The following is a 7,080-nucleotide window of genomic DNA, read 5'->3' on the forward strand; positions in this document are numbered from 1 at the left end:
GGGTGGTGGTGTGATGAATTGGGCGATTGGGATTGACATGTATACACTGATGTGTATGAGATTGATGACTAATAAGAACCTGCTGTATAAAAACATAAAAGAAAAAAAAATAAAGCAACATGACTGCTAAAAAAAAATTAAATTAAAAAAATAAAGATTCACACACACACACACACACACACACACACACACACACACAAAGAAAACATTACAGAAAACCCAATGAAATATTTAAGAAGGAAATAAAAACATCCATAATCTGCTTCCCTCAAATCAGACAAGCAAGCCTCTAGTTCCTGCTTTTTCTGGTCTATACTTATGTCATGCTATGGCTTTCCATTTATAATTATCGCATAAATCAGTTCTAAATTTCACAGTGCCTCTTAGCTACATTATGATGCTATGGGGTCTTTAATATTTTTAATGGCTGTATAGTATTTCTCCAATTTCACTTTAAGTTATGTGACATTTTTCTGCTCTCAAATATTTATTTCATTTATCTTTGCCATTTAGCCATTTACAAATATACACGTGTATCCATCTTTTATATTGATATCTACCTATCTAGTGTATAGGCTTGTGTTTTGTTTTCTTTCAGATTTATTTTTCAGGATTTGGTTTCATCCATAATGTCAACAGGTCAAATTATATCAACACCATAAAGAGTATTGATCCACATTGCCAAACTATATTCCAAATTACATACATATAGAGACATGTCAGTTTTACTGTAGCCTCACCAGCTTTGGGAAACAGGCTGATTGCTTTTTCTCATTGAACTGGTTTACAATAGCACTTCAGTGTGTTAACTTGCAGTTATTTTACTGCCACACTGTTTCTGTCACATTCCGTTTAAAACGATAAACTTTTCTTCCCTTCCATGGTTAGTAGTTAATGCAAGTGCATTTCATAAATAGTCCATGACTTTCTTACATAATTAGTTTTAATTTTACAGACATCACCAGCTAAATATTGCTTGGGTGTGAATAATGCCTTAAAGCATAAATATATATTCGACTATTGTTTTTGAAAAATTTCAATAGGCATTTGAATAAAATTGATACAAAGCTCTAAAGCTCAGGTCTTCTTTTTATTTCAGATTTGCCACTAGAATCTATGACTCAATCACAGTAATAAGAGAAAGAGAATTCGTTTTTCTACCTGTAACTCAAAACAAATACGTAGGAAGCTATGCAACTACTTCTGAAGTTGATTTGACAGCTAGAACAACGTATGTTTGATTTTTCCATAAGCCATTAAATTTCTCTCTGAGTAATAAAAGCCATGTGCCAACACATTTAAATGTTCACGGAGGCTTGCACTATTATAATGCTGCCACTCTTCTTTTTGAAAACATCTGCTTAAGTCTTTTAAACACACACACACACACACACACACGTTTCCCCAGAACAATAAGAAAAGGTAACTTCAGTGTAAATCATTTTCCCACTAAAATCTTATTTATGTACATTCTGTCTACTGGTGGGACACTACTGAACTACCGCTATACTACCCATAAAGAAATTTCTCTAAATTAGTGCATGTATTCATAAGCTTATTTTTGTCTGTGTTGTTTTGTTTTAAGGCCTCGAATTATCAAAAAATGTGGGGGAAGGTGGGCTAGAGAGAAGTAAAATGCATCATGAGATCCTACAATGATGCAAAATCACTGAGTGAGTGAGACTTGATCCCCACGACTAAGTCTTAGAGTCTGATTTCTATTTAGAGGGGTAAACATGTGGGATCCTTTATTCTCAAAGGGAAAAACATGTCTTAAAGCAATTTATCTTCCTTATTTTTGTTACCATCGAAACACACATTGTCATTGGGGACTTGCTGATGAGTCCCAGGTGATGAGTCTTAATGTTATTGGAAGTTCCTGTTGTCTATTTTTCCAGCTTCCTTTGCATCTGTGGGTGGCTTGTGGCCAGATTCTAGGTCATGAGATGGAAATGGAAGTTTGTTGGAGGTGGTGGGGGGAGATGGGGAGCTTTGTGAAAGTGTTGCCTTTCTTGATACAAAAGAGGACTGGTGTCAGCTTTTCTTTACCTCACACATTTGAACTTCCTGCCTAACATGGCTGTAATGACTGGAGCAATGGCAGCCAGTCTGCAGTCATGAGGTCAAGGGCAAGCATGTTGAGAGAAGCTCCCTTTCCTTAGATGAATCACTGATGATCAACAGGAGTAAAGAAACATCACAGAACACGTGAAACAGAAGACCTTGGAAACACGTGTAAGGCAAGCTCTAGGCATGCCCAAAATAGATAGGGGCTGTATTTTTTTAGGACTAACAAACTGAAAAGTTGCAGGGGGAGCCACTGAGCCAGTAGAGGTGGAATATTGATGCTAATGGGACACTAGTATCATTCATCTCCTAAGGAGGCACAGGGTCACTAGGATTCTAACAACAGAAGGGCTTCATTAATAGCCTCAGCTCCTGGTGAAGTTTTCCTTAATAATCTGCCCCCCTGTTCTGCCTCCAGAGATATTTAGGCATCCTTTCCCATTGGTCCTATAATGCATTACTCTGTGCAAATACAGAAAAATGCATGTACCGTACTTTACTGTAACTATTTGTTTACATATCTGCCTCTGCTTGGACTGTAATTTTCTAAGGAGCCTGGCCTCTGCTTTATGTTGAGCTATCCAAACCTAATCTAAGTTTTAATATTTAGGAAATGCTCCATAAAAACTTGTCAAATGAGTGGATTTTATAATCTTCACAGATACTGAAGTTATCTGCTCTAAAGAGTTGCTCAGAGTGAGTCGTGTCTAGCCTGGACAGTTATCTGGGATAAGATGCATTCATATCCCATGGAGAACAAACTTTAAATATGGAGTATTTCTTCACATTTTTAACTGGCCCAACTTCGGCTTCTAGTAGCTGTTGCTGACAATCTTTTTTTGTTTTGAATTTTCTTTCTAATACTATCTTGAATTTTCCAGTATACACCATGTCATGGAGAGAAAATAATAGTTAAGCTGGACTTTTGAATGACCGTGAACTTCCAGCAACACTGGAGGAGAAAGGCTGACCATCTGGGGAACATTGCTGGACCCAGGCTCCCGCTCATCTATGGTGAGTGACTCCCCGTGATGAACGGTTTACTCCTCCTGTTACTGTTCCTGAGCAAAGACAGGAGGTACCAGGTTTAAAATCAGGATTATCGCTCTTTCTATATTGGCGATGAAATCATGGGAGGCAGGAACAAGAGTCTAACAACAGCTTATGCGTTTATTTTCATTTAATTGAGGAAAATGTATTCAATTGTTTGAGTAGGCAGCACATACACGTTCGAAGGTTAGAAAGCTGCAGGGAGTGAGATGTACCTCTTCCTTACCTCCCCCTCGTTCCCTCAGATTCCCTAGCAGAGAAAACCACGGCTGCCATTTCTCAAGTACTCTTCCGGAGCATCTGCGGGCACACACATCCAAGTGTATTATAAACCCAGCTCTGCGTGATATTTCTTCACTTTAAATGAATCTTGTACATCATTAGATATCGGCACACCTTAAACTGCCTTCTTCTTTATCTAATTGCATTGTATTCCATCATAGAGCTGTGCCATGTTTAATCTCTCCTCTACCGATGGCTTTTTTACCTTATTGCCAGTATTTCACTCTCAGGAACAGGGCTGGAGCGTCCACACCCCCCTCGTCCTCAGAGCATATTGTATCATGATATGTTACTTAGAGTGGAATTGTTCCGCGAAGGGAATTTTTTAAGCTTTATTGAGATACAATTGACATATAACATTGTGTCAATTTAAGCCGCAGGACCTGTTGATTTGATACATTATTGCAAAATGATCACCACCGTGCCAAGGGTCATGTCACGTAATTACCGTTTCTCTTCTGGGGTGAGAATATTTAGGACCGACTATTTCCCCAATTGATCCTGTAAGGTCTTAATTTAAATTCCCACCAATAAAGTGTAAGAAGATCTAGTTACTATATCCACCTTCCCCAATAACTGTATTTCCAAACTCTTTTTACTTTTACCAAGCAAGGAAAAAGTAGGATAAAATTGATATTTTAATTATTCACTTGTTGAGCATGTTCTGGAAACGCATTCCTCTTTGCGCCTGAGGGAAGCAGCACGTATTGATGCTCCAGGGACCCCGGCGCGCGCCTCAGCAGCGGCGCGGGGACGCCGGCCCAGCCCCGCAGGAGCGCCTCGTCTCTGCCTGAGGCCTGAGGTCGGCCGCGCTCCCGCCGCGAGTGAGGTTCCCGCCCTGGGCTCCGCCGTCCCGGGCGGGCGAGGCGGAGACGGGAGACACACCGGCCCTGGGGTCTCAGAGCCGCGGAGGCCGAGGGAGGACGGTCAGGTGGCCGGGGGCCAGCAGGACCTCGCGGGGCAAAACGCGCCGCCCGCCCCACGAAGCCCGCGGGCTCCAGATCCACCGGCCCCCCTCCCCCCAGAAAACCAAACCAAACTAGCCACTGTGGCGAAATCGAGGAAACTCCGATCAAGCCACGTAGCTCTGTGCTGCTGCTGGAAACAGCACCCGGGACGGAAGAGGGGAAGCCACGGCCGCGTCGGATCAGAGTTGCTGGGCGTGGGTGCCGGCAGGGAGCGGCCTCTGGGACCCGACTGCGCGCCCGGGCCCCCTCCTCGGACCCCCGCGGGCAAACCTCCTCCTCCGGCCCGGCCCGGAGGGCCGTGGGTGCGGGCGCGGGGCAGACGGCGAGCCGGGGTCAAGGGCGCGAGGTGTCCCGCTCGCGGGATGAATAAGCCCCGCAGTCCCGGACCCCGTGGCCGGTGGGCGGGGACCCTGTGCGACCCTGTGCACAAGCTCACCCAGGCCTCCCGCGCAGCGCTGCCGAGCGCGCGCTGCCCTTGCAGGCCCAGCGCCTCCGTAACCAAGAGCCTCCCCGCGCCTGCCCTGTGACCCTCGGCGGAGCCTGCGCTCTGGTCGTCCCCTGCGCGCAAAAGCCGGGACGCAGCTGCACGGCGTTGCCTGCATCCGGCGAGGGGCGCCGCGCTTAGCCACCCCCGGCCCGCCTCCCTGGGAGCTGGGTCCGTCCCGAGACCCGCGGCCCGGGGCCCGCAGGCGTCCAGGGCAGCCGGGGGCGGGGCCCCAGGGTGGGTCGGCGGGAGGCGCCTTCCAACCTGTTCCGCGGCAGTTGCGTCCGCCGGCTTCCTGCGCAGCGGCGGAAGCGCCGAGGTGACCGACTTGAAGAAAATAGAAAAGGGGTTTCGGAAAGGTGCGGGGTGCGGGCTGGGCCCAGGATCAAGGGAACGGCGCGGCGCCTGGCCCGGGGAGGAAGCGGCGGAGACGAGTGACGGCTGGGCTCTGGGAGGACGGATGCTGGGGCGATGCTGGGGGACCCGGCAGGGCGGGCGCACGTGTCCCGGGCGTGCCTCACGCCCCTCGAGGCTGCCGCCCCCGCGAGGGGGTCCCGGCTCAGGGAGGCGGGGGAGCTGCGGCTGACACCCCACGAAACGACGGTCATGGGGAGAGCGTTCCCGCGGGTCGCCGGGCTCTGCCGTCAGCCCAAGAGGGCCCCGGGCCGGGTTCCACCAACGGTGCCGTTCAGAGCGGCGGGCGCTGCTGTTCTGGGCTCCTTTGCCTCCGTGAGACCCCCGTCGTCCTGGGAAAGCTGCCCAACCCAGACACGGAGCAGGTCAGGCTGCATCCAGCGCTGTCAGGAGCCGCGGCTGGGGACGGAGGGCCGCGTCGCTAGGCGGTGGGCTCGCCGGGCGGGCGGTGAGCGTGTGAGACTCACGGGCCTTCCCAGGAAGGGGCCAGAACGAGTGTGCGAGCCCCACCGCTGGTTCGGATCCAGCGGCTGTTGGAGGACCTCCTCGGGGCCGGACGGGCGGCCACATCCCAAACCCTCCAGCCACAGGCGACTCACTAATTCCCGGTCAGTCTTCCAGATGCGGCCCGAGGCAGCGGTCAGCGAGGAGTCAACTCCCACGTGCTGTCAGGGAGTGGGACAGGCTAGCACACAGGCGAGTCGTGGCGCTCCCAAATGTATCCCACAGGAGCCGCGCTGGGGCTATTACAGCTGGTCACACGCAGCGTTTACTCCTCCTGAAATTAACTTGCGGTCTTTGTGTACCGGATGCAGCAAAAAATATATTTACCGTTAGAGTGACAACATTTTTAATTGCAGAAAAAGGGAACACTGATGAATTTAATCACGATTTTTTGGTGAAAAAGAAGAATGTTAAAGCAAGGGAAAACTGGCCTCTAATATCAGCATTGCCGAGCTGTGCATACTTGGGTAACGTCACTAGTGTCTCTGCATTTCTGCTTCGTCATCTATAAAATCAAAGTGGTAAAACCTACTTTGCTAGATTATGTTGAATGTATGTCGCCATCTGGAGCTGTGTCTGCTGCATAGTAGGTCCTAATCCTTAGCATTTAAAGGCATCCGCTGGTCCACTGAGACCCAGACTCTAGGTTGGATGTCAAAACTGTTACTTGGATGCCACGCTGGGGCTATTATTTTGTTTATTGGTTGTTTTTTATTTTGTAATAAGTTGATTCTCAGGAAAATTAGTATATCATTCCGCTTAACTGCAAGACATCCCGCCTGATGGGCCACTAAGGACTCGGAAAGCACTGTTTCTCTCAGCCCAGAAGTGAGTGGGGAGCTGGCTCTAAAGGTGCTATGAGGGGTGATGCTCTGAGCCTTCTTCGCTCGTGATCCTTGAAATGTTCCGTGAAATCTGTGTATAATTTTCTTACATGGCATTTTCAGTGTTGTGAAGGCTTACAGAAAGAACTCCCAATTTTTTTAAAAAAATTTGTTTTTGGCTGTGTTGGGTCTTCGTTGCTGCACGTAGGCTTTCTCTAGTTGCAGCAAGCGGGGGCTACTCTTCGTTGCGATGCGCGGGCTTCTCATTGCGGTGGCTTTTGTTGCGGAGCACGGGCTCTAGGCACGCGGGTTTCAGTAGTTGTGGCTCGTGGGCTCTAGAGCGCAGGCTCAGTAGTTGTGGGTCGTGGACCCTAGAGCGCAGGCCCAGTAGTTGTGGCCCGTGGGCTCTAGAGCGCAGGCTCAGTAGTTGTGGCCCGTGGGCTCTAGAGCCGCAGGCTCAGTAGTTGTGGCCCGTGGGCTCTAGAGC

The sequence above is a fragment of the Physeter macrocephalus genome, chromosome 20, assembly GCF_002837175.3.
Source record: "Physeter macrocephalus isolate SW-GA chromosome 20, ASM283717v5, whole genome shotgun sequence".
In the NCBI taxonomy this organism is placed as follows: domain Eukaryota; kingdom Metazoa; phylum Chordata; class Mammalia; order Artiodactyla; family Physeteridae; genus Physeter; species Physeter macrocephalus.